Below are 13,779 nucleotides of genomic sequence, written 5' to 3'. Positions count from 1 at the left end.
AAAAAACAGAAACGGGGGACACCTGGGTGGCTCAGTTGGTTAGGTATCTGCCTTCAGCTCCAGTCATGGTTGTAAAGTCCTGGGATCGAGTCTCAAGCAGGTATTCTGCTTCTCTTTCCCTCTCCCATTCCCCATACTTGTGTTCCCTCTCTAGCGCGCGCGCTCTCTCTCTCTCTCTCCCTCTCTCTCAAATAAATAAATAAATAAATAAATAAATGAAATCTTGAAGAAGAAGAAGAAGAAGAAAAATGACACCACAGCTTAAGCTACAGAGTCCTAGACAGGAATGAAGAAAAGGACTGACCACCTAAAGAAAAAATAAAAAGGCAACACAAGGAGAGAGCCTAGACAGTGATCTTGGTGGAGACTTGGTTTGAGTAGGTTTCTTGCAGATACTTCCTTTTTTTTTTTTTTTTTTTTTAATTTTATTTATTTGACAGAGGTCACAAGTAGGCAGAGAGGCAGGCTGAGACAGGGGAAGCAGGCTCCCTGCTGAGCAAAGAGCCCGATGCGGGGCTCGATCCCAGGACTCTGGGATCATGACCTGAGCCAAAGGCAGAGGCTTTAACCCACTGAGCCACCCAGGCGCCGCCCCCTCCTTTTTTTTTAAAGATTTAATTTATTTATTGGACAGAGATAGAGATTGCAAGTAGGCAGAGCAGCAGTAGAGATAGAGGGGGAAGCAGGCTTCTGCTGAGCAGAGAGCCCAATGTGGAGTTCGATCCCAGCACCCTGCGATCACGACCTGAGCCGAAGGCAGAGGCCTAACCCACTGAGCCACCCAGGCACCCCTCTTGCAGATACTTCTTAAAGGTTGTGGTATTTTTCCAGAGCTCAGCAGCACGTATGTTCAAAGGTCTATCAATGTTGGGTTCTCCTAGCAGTCTTCGGATGGACAAGAGGATGGTCCTGACATCATACAGGATAGATCACTTGTCCTTCAGGATGTCCAGGCAGATGTTACCCTGGGTGTCGCACTGGGGTGGTAGCGGGGTGTGAGAAGCTTCACCGTGTGGGTCTTTGTAAGGGTAGCCACTGGCGAACTCCAGGGAGAGCATGTACCTCAGGTTTTCATATACTGCGCCAGCTACTCCATGAGGTCCCCACCCATTTGAAAAGGTTGTCTGATTCAGGGAAGGCAGAAATTCCTTTATCACCAGACATCATGAAGGTCATCAGCTTCTGCTGGAGCCTCTTGCCCATGGGGCCCTGGGTCTGTTGTTCTTGGCCAAAGAGCTGGTGGTGGCTGGGACACCGTTCTGGGAGGCTACCTGGGCCACATGGGGAGGGAGAAGGGCTTCCTGTATTTTAAAAAAGGTGTCATTCTGTCTCTGCATTAGAGTCATCATCGCAGTGATTTAACTGCTTCTTTCGTATTTGTTGAGTTATTGTGTTCAGTCTAAGGACCCTTTGAAATTTTTGATATGTTAAAAATGGATTGTAGAATGTGCTGAAGGTGGGGCGCCTGGGTGGCTCAGTGGGTTAAGCCGCTGCCTTCGGCTCAGGTCATGATCTCAGGGTCCTGGGATCGAGTCCCGCATCGGGCTCTCTGCTCAGCAGGGAGCTGGCTTCCTTCCTCTCTCTCTGCCTGCCTCTCTGCCTACTTGTGATCTCTCTCTGTCAAATAAATAAAAATAAAAATCTTAAAAAAAAAATTAAAAAAAAAAAAAGAATGTGCTGAAGGTGGTCCTAGTTTCTAAATTTTTAGAAATTCAAGGTGTATTCAGTATTGAAATAAGCAGTCTGTAGGCTGTACCGTCTTTGGTATATCAGATAGCAGTAAAACTCTTGGTTTGTGTGCCTGTGTGGTCAGGAAGTGTGGCAAGAAAAGAGAAAAACAGGATGAAAGAAAGGTCTTTTGCTGGATGTCATTCTTCTATTCTAATAAATCATTTCATTTCATTTCATTTCTTCTTTTAAAAAGTCTCTTCACCTCTTCTCTTTCTTACATTGAACATCAGCAGTAGAGATAATCCACTGTGATTGCTCATTCTCTAAAAACTCATATACACACAAAAAAAACTAATTCTACACAGCTGAGAGGCAGGATTTAAAGATAAGTGTCTTTTTTTTTTCTTTTTAAAGGAGTGGAATAGGAGCGGAGAATAAGTTTTATTTCTCTTGATTCTAATAAAATTCAAGTATTTATTAAGATCTGATCATCACAAGTTCATTCTATGGTTAGGATTTGAAAGTATAATTTCTCTAAACACAAGTGAAAATGAGCTTCTGGTTTAAGAGAAATGTCAGTTACACTAACATTTCTCTGGAGATTTTGTTACTATGTTAGGGATTTTGTGATTAGTATTAAAGACCAGTAAGTTAACAGCACCTAGATGATGTTTTAATGATTTACTGAAGGTAAAACAGGCCAACTGTAGCCAAAGAAGTGGTAAAAGAAAAGATCACAGAAGACTTTAAATAGTTTATATAAGGACACACTCTGTAAATACTGATTTTCTTGGCATGGTAATTTTTCCTCTTAGCTATGAAAAGTAAATGATGTTTCTATTTTTAATATGCAAGCTAATTTTTTCTAACTAGATTGTACTTTGCCTTTGGAAGGTTTTCAATCAAATCCATTTGAGTAAAAATTCTTATAGTTTGTAGTTAAATAAAATTGTGTGTGTTTAATTTAAACAGATAGGTATTATCATTATTACTATTATTATTTTTATCAGAAAAAACATAGGCATAGGGATTTGTTTAAATATAAAGAGAGTGAGGGCTCATACTATCAAATACTTACTGAAATTTTTTGAGATGTTTAGAAAGCTTAATTCATTTACATTCATTCAAAAGCAAACAGCAAGATTAGTGATCCAGGGAATGGGTGTGGAACACAAGAGGATGTTGTTACCTGTTCTCACATAGTTTGCTAGAAATATTACTTCTGGTACATGGTGCAGATTGTTTGCTTTCTTGATTTATGAAGATTTAAAACACTTAGCTCACAAATAATTTTTAAAAATTATATTGCAGTTATACATTATCTTTGCCCTTAAGTTGTTAACAGTTAATGTTATGTTAACATTCATTTAGCTCAATTTGGAGTAGCAATTTCTTTTCTAATACTGGTAATTCCTAATGAATCCTTATTTCTTATAGGATTGATTCTCAAATGTGACTACACATTAGAATCACTTAGAATGTTTGAAAAATATATGAATGCCTAGCTTTGCCCTAGAGATTCTGATTTAAATAGTCTGTGGAGTCTCATTTATCTCTCTCTGTTTTAAACCTAAGTGATTTTAATATTCAGCCAGGTTTGGAAACCTTGCAATATTATAGTTTTAGAACCCATCTAAAGCATTTAATGCTGAGATCAAAAAAAATTTTTTTTAATGATTCAACTTAAAAGGGGAAATTTCAGGTTGGTTTTTCTATTAAAACATTTTTGTTACAAATTCATTTATTATTAGGGGAAAAACTTCTAAACTTCACATTATGTATTTTCTCTTTTTTTCATTTTGCCTCTTTAATGTGAGCACTCATCTTTACTTTGGAATTTAGTAAGATGTCTTCTGACATTTATTAAACAGAACTCTGTTCTAAATCTACAATAATAATAAGAAATGCTTATTTTGTTTATAGGCTATTAGATGGCCCAGAATTTTAAAGGGCCAGTCCAAATAGCAGATGTAAGAAGTGGTTTTACAAAAATATGTTGTACTTTGATCATATTTTTATTAATTTGGCCATACTTTTGAAGAGAACTAATAAGGATTTGTAAATTATCAGATACAGTTTTCTTCACTCTTTGTATATATAAATTTTCAGTGAAAGCTAACAAATATATTTTGTTAAATGTTAGATAGAATTTATTCTTAAAGTAGTTCATTTACTTATTTTATTTATTTATTTATTTTAAAGATTTTATTTATTTATTTGACAGAGAGAGATCACAGTAGGAGAGAGGAAGGGAAGAGATCACAGAGAGAGAGGAAGGGAAGCAGGCCCCCTGCTGAGCAGAGAGCCTGACGTGGGACTCAATCCCAGGACCCTGAGATCATGACCTGAGCCGAAGGCAGCGGCTTAACCCACTGAGCCACCCAGGCGCCCCTGTAGTTTATTTTTTTAATTTAATTTTTTTAAAAGATTTTATTTATTTATTTGACATACAGAGATCACAAGTAGGCAGAGAGTCAGGCAGAGAGAGAGGGGGAAGCAGGCTCCCCGCCAAGCAGAGAGTCTGATGCGGGGCTCGATCTCAGGACCCTGAGCTGAAGGCAGAGGCTTAACCCACTGAGCCACCCAGGTGCCTCTCTTAAAGTATTTAAATCAGTTGAAACATTAAAAAAAAAAAAACTTTCTTAAGAATTTTAAATGATCTAATCCATCTGTGGGGTGGATTTCCATCAACTGATACTTACTAATTAAGCAAGTGTCTCTTGTGCCTGCTTCATGCTAGCAGAGTGCTGGTTGCTGGAGATACATAAACAGATAGGTCACCTGCTTTAATAAAATGTGGTGTATTATATGTAACTATTGCAAGTCATCTATATTTTTATGTGTCCAATACTCTCAGATTTATTTATTTTTCTGGAAGATTTCCTTTTGTCAAAAGAAAGAAATATGAAATGTTAGGTGTCATCTGCACTTGAAGGTCAGTGTGAAATGATGATAAACACTTATGAAATATTAATTAAGCTGGTAAGAAAAAGTGTTTGCCAAGATCATCAAAGTTCTATGTCATTGTTTGCCCCATCCCCTGCCTTCCCCATTCAGAGTCTGATATTGGAAAAATGAAAGTCTCAGATATCATAAAAACTAACATTTTGGTTAAATTTGGTATATAGTTTGAGAAAAAAATTTAAGATGTCAGATACTTTATTGGTGAGTACATTTTCATTAGTTTTGAATGTGATTCTTTAAAACTTTTCATGTTCTGAAATTTATTATAGACTTAATATTCTGACTTTATAGTATAAATCATAACAAGGGGCTAAAAATGTAAATGACTGGTTCTTTTTGATAATCTTCCATAGTTTACATTTTATTCAGGTATTTTATAAGTGTTTTGCAAATCTAGTTTAAGGGAACTATCAGTACTTCTTATAATTGCATGAATATTTCATACTTTGGGTGATTTAGAGGATTTTGGTGCCTGATAATTTTGATTTTTTTCTTTTGTTTGTTTCTAGTTTGTTAGAAATAAGACCTTAGATATGAATTTTATTTTATTTTTTTTAGAAGTAACTCTTTGAAACTTAATGTAACTTACAAAACCATGGAAAACTTATCTTGTTTAAAATGTTTCAAAGATTCCTGGGCCTACATTTAGGGGTTGTTAGAAATAGATATTATTTTTTCATTCCTAGACATAAATAGATACTATTTTTTCTTTTCTAGACATAGTAATTTATATCTGTGTTCAGAGTCCCAGATTTAACTAATTAATTTAAGTACCTTAGAGAGTAGAAAAATTATAGTAGCTTGTTAATCATGCTTGTAATCATATAAAAAATAATGATTGTGTAAGACCTGCATCTAATATTGACTTACTAAGTGTTCTGAAGAGTATGTGAGAGCACCAGGGTGGTTCAGTGGGTTGAGCCTCTGCCTTAGACTCAGGTCATGATCTCAGGGTCCTGGGATCAAGCCCTGCATTGGGTTCTATGCTCAGCCTGCTTCCTCCTTTCTCTCTCTCTCTCTCTGCCTGCCTCTCTGCCTACTTGTGATCTCTCTCTGTCAAATAAATAAATAAAATCTTAAAAAAAAAAAAAAGAGTATGTGAAACTCTCGTTGGTCACTGGAACAGTAAATTAAGACTTCCTAAGTATTTCAGTGCTACGGTAGTTACCTTTGCTTAAAGCTGGTGCATCAGTAATAATGACCCTTTAAAATAATTTTTATTAGAAAACATGCAGTCTGGGCTCCTGTTTCTTTGCTCTGGCTTAATTCAGTTCAGCAATTATCTGTTGAGTACTCACTGTAAGTTTGGCCAAGTCTTAGACACCACATATTATAAAGGTAAGTTAGATTTGGTTGGGTCCATTTCCCCAGGAGAAACACACTTTAATCTACTACCCATTTTCTTCCCTATTTGTATTTTAGTTACATGACCCCTAAATGTAGGCCCAGGAATCTTTGAAACATTTTAAACAAGATAAGTTTTCCATGGTTTTGTAAGTTACTTTAAGTTTCAAAGAGTTACTTCTAAAAAAAAATAAAATAAAATTCATGTCTTGCTTTTGGTTCTTTCGACCGTTTTGCTCCCTTTCACCATTAGACTTTTTTCTTGTATCTCCCGTGTCTCAATTAATTATGAGAATATTTATGAACCTGTTACTTTTCCATAACATTTGAGATGTGTTTGCAGTGTATTTGTTTATGCCTTTCCTTTTGTTTTCCTTCCCTCGTAATTGTTGCAGAATAGAAAGGCAACTGATAATTGGAAAATAAGTACATGAAAGAATGTACAAAGTTTTTTTATTCCCTTAACAACTCTAATTTTTCCATATTTGCCTTTATCCTTGTCTTTATTTTTTTCTTGAAAGACTTATTTATTCTCTGCTCAGCAGGGAACCTGCTTCCTCCCCTCTCTCTGCCTGCCTCTCTGCCTACTTCTGATATCTGTCTGTCAAATAAATAAATAAAATCTTTAGAGACGTATTTATTAATTTTAGAGAAACAAGAGCAAGAGAGGGAGAGCAGGCACATAGCAGGGGAGGGGCAGAGGAGAGGGAGTGAGATTCCCAAGCAGATTCCACACTGAGCCTAGAGCCTGATGCAGGGCTCAGTCTCACGACACTGAAATCACAACATGAGCCGAAACTAGGCGTTGACCGCCCAACCACCGTGCCACCACGGTGTCCCCTTGTCTCCTTTTCTTATCTGGCTTAGATTACCTGATCTTTAAGAACATAGCTCTCTTGCCACATTTTTTCTTCTCCTCTCCCATTGTTTTTCCTTTGTTACAACTGAAAAGAAATCACATACTTCTGCATACTGGTACCACTATAAATTAATGATTTCCAGTTACAAAGTGGGGCCTCTTGGGTGGCCTGGACCTGCCATATTTCCCTAGTCAGTTTTTCTTGGTGACTATTTAAGATCTCTTTAACTCTTGCTAAGCCACCAGGCCCTCACTTTGCAGGTGATCTTGCTTTCTGCTGCATGAGAAAATAGAAGGTAGCAGAGGAGAACTAACTCAGTCAACATCCTGCCACATAACTTATCTGCATCTGTACCTGTAGTTTGTGAGAGTGTAGCCTTCTGATTATGCTCTTGGGAGTCAGAGAGGCTTAGTTGGGTTCAGATCTACCACTTGAAACCTTGGCAAGTTACTTAACCTTGAGGTTTTGTTTCCTCATTTATAAAAAGAGAGTTATAATATATACAGGGGCACTAGCAGTTAATATTTTATAAGTAGTAAACTTTTAATTCGAAATGATGGTGATGATGATAAATGATCTTTAAGTAAATGGAGTGATCTCTTTTTTTCCTGCCTGAGGCTAAGCCTTCCGCCATTGAGTTGAGCTCCATTCCCTCTTAACTTTCTTTTAGGAACCTTGCTCTATTTGTTATTACTCTTACTTTTCAGAATCAGCCTTTCCAGTAGCCCTTTCCCATCAGCATTTACACGTTTCAGTCTTTCCTGATTTAAAAATCATCTCATACTCTATATACTTTTTCAGCTATTTTTCTGTTTACTTTCTCTCCTTAACAGCTAAATTTTTTTTTTTTAAAGATTTTTATTTATTTATCAGAGGGAGAGAGAGTGAGCACAGGCAGACAGAATGGCAGGCAGAGGGAGAAGCAGGCTCCCTGCTGAGCAAGGAGCCCGATGTGGGACTCGATCCCAGGACGCTGGGATCATGACCTGAGCCGAAGGCAGCTGCTTAACCAACTGAGCCACCCAGGCGTCCCAACAGCTAAATTTCTTGAATAGGTTGAGTAATTTGCCAGTTTCCCGGTACCAGGAGAGACTCTGAAAAGAGAAAAGTGATAACTTTTCTTACAGAGGCCTGACTGTATTTTCAGGATTGTTGGTGAAACCTTAATGCAAAAGAAAATATCCTTTGAAATGCATTCAAAATTACATTTTGGGGCATGTGGGTGGCTCAGTTGGTTGTGTCTGCCTTTGTCTCAGTTCATGAACCTGGGGTCCTAGGATCGAGCCCAGTGTCAGGCTCCCTGCTCCCTCTGCCCCTTCCTACCATTCATATGCTTACTCTGTCTCTCTCTGTCTCACTATCAAATAAAATCTTAAAAAAAAAATTACACTTCTTGTTAAATATACATTGAGAAAATACACAATGAAGACTTTGGAAAGGGGCAAGTGTTTTTGTACAGTTGTTGGAGGCTATCAGAATTCCTCTTTAATTATGAATGACATGTTTTATTTAAAATATTGTTTATGGTCCATTCAATAAAAAAAAGATATTATTTCTCTTCTGTTGCATTCTGTTTTTGAATTAGTATTTGTACTAGTAGGTGAATAGGGAGAGTTGTTAAATAGGATAATTTTATTACTATTCTGCTATTTAAAAATAAGGCAGGAAATTAAGGCTTCATTTAGGTTTTTGGTCATTTCTGAATTTTAGATATAAGCTAATTTTCCTAGTGTATACAAACTAAGCTCAATATTACATGTAGATTAGGATATATAAATAATCGTATTATGGAAAAAATTAATGGCAAGAACATTCTGCCAGTGTTTAACCTTTCCAAGTTTTGGTTATGCCATCCGTAAATTGGTACAAATACCTGTTTCAGAGGGGTTTTGATCAATAATAAATATAATCATATATATGAATATAATTTATACTCTAAATATTCATAGGAGGAGTACAACGAAGATAACAATAGCTGTACAAAGTGTAAAGTTAATAGTACAAGTATAATGAAATTATAAGGTAGTTGTGTCAATACAAGAGGTAAACAAATATTTTTATTCCACCTTGTGATTTTAAAATTTTATATAAATCCAGCTGGTACCAGATGCTTAGGATACACCCCCAAAAAAACCAAAAACCAAAACAAACCCAAAGACTTCCACCAGTTCTTTAAGTACATTGTGCTGTGAATATGTTGGTCTAATACATATTATTATGTAACTTATAATTGTTTTATATATATATATATGTGTGTGTGTGTGTATGAATGAAGATGTATCATACTAAATGGAAGAAACTGTTGTCCTTAACCTTTTCTTCCTCTTCCCCTCACCCAGCCTCCTCAACAGAATGTATTTTTTAGGAGTATATTGTCATGCCAGGCATTGTGGTATACATTTTAATGTCACTACTGTGTTGAAGCACTAAAGTTAAAAGACTAGGATTGTGCTTAGTGACTTAAGGTGGGTAACCATAAAAGGTCTGGAGGTTACATTTATTTGACAAAGATTTTATATATTTTTTAAAAGTTTTTATTTTATTTATTTATTTGACAGGAGAAAGAGATCACAAGTAGGCAGAAAGGTAGGCAGAGTGGCGGGTGGGTAGGGGGAAGCAGGCTCTCCACTGTGCAGAGAGCCTGATGCCGGGCTCGATCCCAGGACCCTAAGATCATGACCTGAGCCAAAGGCAAGGCTTAACCCACTGAGCCACCCAGGTGCCCTGACAGAGATTTTATATTTGAAATGCCCTAGCAGTTATTTATTTATTTATTTTATTAAAGATTCTATTTTTTAATTTAATTTAATTTAAATTTATGTTAAATATTTTATTTATTTATTTGACAGAGAGAGAGAAAGAGAAATAACAAGTAGAGAGGCAGGCAGAGAGAGGAGGAGGGAGCCCAATGTGGGGCTTGGTCCAGGACACTGGGATCATGACCCGAGCTAGAGGCAGAGGCTTAACCCATTGAGCCACCCAGGTGCCCCCAGAGATTCTATTTTGTTAACAGAAAGAGTGGGAGAGAGAGAGAGTGCAAGCAAGGGGAGTGGCAGAGAGAGAGAGATGCAGGCGCACCACTGAGCAGGGAGCCTGATGTGGAGTTTGATGTCAGGACCCTGGGATCATGACCTGAGCCGAAGGCAGACACTTAACTGAGCCACGCAGGCACCCCTAGCAGTTACCACTTTAAAGCAGAATAGAGATAATATCTAGAAAGGTGTTTTGAACAGGTTTTCATATTGAACAGAGAGAACAGCTGAGAATTATTTATAAACTGGTGCATTCTAGAACCATTAGAGTGATTATTCAATGTGATAAAGTTTAACCAGGAGTAAATGACAATAAATTTGCTAGCATAAATTTTTTAATGTAATTAGATAGGCTCTCTTAAATTCTTATGTTTCAACTTATTATATGCCTAAAATAAATATTTAACCCTTTTGCTATTCTAAGACAGCAGAGCAATAGTGGCTACAGGAAAGATTGTAAGATTGGTTGATTGATTTTTAAAATATATTTATTTAGGGATGTGTAGGTGGCCTAGTTGGTTAAGCGTCTGCCTTCAGCTTGGGTCATGATCCGGAGTCCTGGGATCCAGCCCCCATTAGCCTCTGCTCAGCAGGGAGTCTGCTACTCTTTCTCCCTGTCACCGTGTTCGTGATCTCTCTCTCTCTTTCTCTGTATCTCATGGTCTCAAATAAAATCTTCCAAAATTTTTATTTATTTTAGAGGGGGGATAGGAGAGCAAGAACCTGGGGGGTGAATAGGAGCAGAGGGAGAGGGCAAGAGTCTCAAGAAGATTCTGCACTGAGCCTAGAGCCCAGTGCAGGGCACAATCTCATGACCCTGAGATCACCACCAGAGCCCAAACCAAGAGTTGGACACTTAACTGACTGTGCCAACTGGCACCCCTACAAGATTTATTTTAATTTAATTATTTTATTTTATTTTTAAAAAATGTTTTATTAAAGTTTTGTTTTTTTAAGTTTTATTTTAAGGGGCGCCTGGGTGGGTTAGTCATCTAAGCATCTGAGTCTTAATTTTGGTTCGGGTCATGATCTTAGGGTCGTGGAATGTAGTTTGTGGAGCCTGCTTAAGATTCTCTCCCTTTGCCCCTTTCCACCCCACCCCCACCCCGCCACCCTGACTGCTCTCTGATAGGTGCAAACTCTCTCTCTTTTAAAAAAAATAGTATTTTAAAGAACAGTTTTGGATTTACAGAAAAATCAAGACTATATTACAGAATTCCCTTACATACCCTACCTCTTTTCCCCTATTTCCCCTATTTTTAATATTTTTGTATGATATTAGTTATAACTAAGCAGTATTAATACATTATCATCTAAACCCTGTACTTTATTAGTTTTTACCCATTATCTTTTTTCTGTTCTGAAATCCCATCTAGGATACCAATTAGATTTAATTATCATGTCTCCTGAGGCTTCTCTTGACTGGCAGTCTCAGACTTTCCTTGTTGATAATATAGGCAGTTTTGAGGGATACTGGTCAGGTATTAATATTCCTTTACTGGAATTTGTCTGATGTTTTCCTCATGATTAGGCTGGGGTTGAAGGTGTGGGGAAGAAGAACACAGAAGTAAAGTGCCATTTTTATCACATCATACTGAGGGAATGTTACTATTTCTATGATGCTATTTCTATGATGTAGTGCCATTGATGTTGACTTGATTACTCAGCTGAGGTAGTATTTATCAGGTTCCTCCATTGTATTCTTTTTTCCTCACCCTTTCCATACTGTATTTTGGAAAGAAGTTACTCAGTGCAGTACACACAGGATTGGGGAGTTAGGTTCTCTTTCCTTGAGGGCAGAGTGTCTACATAAATTATTTGGAATTCTGCTTGGGAGATTGTTCTTTTGTCATTCAATTATTTATGTCAGTATGGACTCAAATATTTATTTTTATACCTTGGGTTATAATTTAGTCCTATTTTATTTTGTTGCTCAAATTGTTCTGGCTTTGGCCATTGGGAACTTCTCTCTTGGCTCCTATGTCCCATCAAGGTGGTGTATTTTTGGGGTGTGTGTGTGTGTGTACTAACCTCTGTATGTACACATATACATAAATTTTTTTAAAATTTTATTTGAGAGAGAATAAGAGAGCATAAGTAGAGGGAGAGGCAGTAGCAGGCTCCCCACTGAGCAGAGAGGCAAGCACAGAGGTCCATCCCAGGACTCTGGGATCATGAGCTAAAGGTAGACACCTAACCGACTGAGCCACCTGGGCTCCCCTCCATAAATATTTTTCCCCTCCATAAATATTTTGTATATAATCATCTGCATCTCTACTAAGCTAAACCTGAGTTCATATTTTGACTTTATCTCTAATCCCTTATATTAACCTCTGGATCATTCTAGCTCCTCCCCTTGTTCATCTATAAATTCCGAGTCCAGCACTGGCCAACTTGGTCATCTATCACCATTTATTTGTTTAATTCCAGTATAAGTATATAGTAGTATTAGAATTGTTAACTCTGGGAAATAACTACATCAGTTAGAATATGTTATAACTACATCAGTTAGAATATTGCCTTTAGTGTTAGCAATGCCATGCATCTCTGAAGCTACCTAGGTCAGGACGTTTTCCTTTTTACCCCTCAGTGAGATTTATAATACAGTTAGATCTTCCATCAGTTTATATTTCTTCCTAGGATGCCCTGACCTTCTAAATGATTTTTTTAAATTTGCATAATGGTTCACTTTTTTGCCTTTAAAGGTTTATGGTTTTGACAGATGCATAATGTATGCATCCAAGATTGCAGTATTATTTAGAATAATTTCATGAGTATAAAAACATCACCTTTGTGTCTGTCATGTTCAACCCTCCTGTCTTCCCCTCAGCTTCTGAACTTTTTACTTCCCTTGTAGTTTTATCTTTTATAAAATGTCATATAATTGAAATAATAATATATAGCCTTTTTAAACTGAAGGAATTTAATTTTTAAATGCTCTTTTCTAGTATCCTTAGAAACTTGGTCTTGGAATGACCTTGGTTTAAGTCTCATCCAGATTTCCACCTAATATGACACTTCTACTGTATCCTTTGAATGGTGGTCATTCAATATCTGTTTGAACTTAATACTGACAGAGAACTCACTGCTTCATGAAATCTTTGCTTTTATTGAGCCTCAGATTCTTCTCTAGAACAACTGCTCAGTGATGTGAGTTTGACTTTGAGGTAACTTGAACTATATCTCTTCCTTTTTCTGTATAACAAACTTTCATATCTTAAAGACAGTTTTAATAGGTTCTCTTGGATCATCTACAATTCTTTTAACTTTTCTGCTTTTCAGAACCCTAGCTGGTTAACAACTTTTTTTTTTAAGATTTTAATTTATTTATTTGACAGAGAAAGATCACAAGTAGGCAGAGAGGCAGGCAGAGAGAGAGAGAGGGAAGCAGGCTCCCTGCTGAGCAGAGAGCCCGATGCGGGACTCTATCCCAGGACCCTGAGATCATGACTTGAGCCGAAGGCAGCAACTTAACCCACTGAGCCACCCAGGTGCTCCTGGTTAACAACTTTTGAGTATACTTCAGTGTTAAATATGTTGTTCAGAATGTAATCTTACACATTGGCTACATTGCTTTCTTTTGCCATTTTCTCAAATTTATGTTAACACATTGCAGCCATATTAGCCTTCCAAATACAAAGATTTTCTTAAATCATCATCGTTCAAAACTTGGCAACTGCTCTCTGTTGCATTAGAGTGGTATTTCTTTATGAAGGACATGTTTCAGAATTGTCTGTGGAGTTTTTGTTTTTAAAAATAGGTGCTCAAGCTCTATCTCCAGGAATTCTGGAAATGGAAAGTGATGTTAGAGACTCTTTTATTTTGTAGAAGAGGAGACTGAAGGCCTGATAGGCTGATCTATTTGATCTTCTCAGAATGGGACTAGAACCCGTATTTCTTGGTCCTGT

General features: G+C 37.1%; 1 protein-coding gene and 1 pseudogene across 8 annotated transcripts in view; one reads left to right on the top strand and one right to left on the bottom strand.

Annotated features, from left to right (window-relative positions):
- ZZZ3 (zinc finger ZZ-type containing 3) overlaps window positions 1-13,779 on the top strand; it is a 119,166-nt gene that overhangs the window by 74,966 nt on the left and 30,421 nt on the right. The window lies entirely within an intron of this gene.
- On the bottom strand, window positions 497-2,074 carry LOC132001940 (ubiquitin-conjugating enzyme E2 C-like; annotated as a pseudogene).

The sequence above is a fragment of the Mustela nigripes genome, chromosome 14 (assembly GCF_022355385.1).
Source record: "Mustela nigripes isolate SB6536 chromosome 14, MUSNIG.SB6536, whole genome shotgun sequence".
NCBI lineage: Eukaryota > Metazoa > Chordata > Mammalia > Carnivora > Mustelidae > Mustela > Mustela nigripes.
Note: the sequence above shows the minus strand (reverse complement) of the source record. Positions and strands in the feature narration are given on the sequence as shown.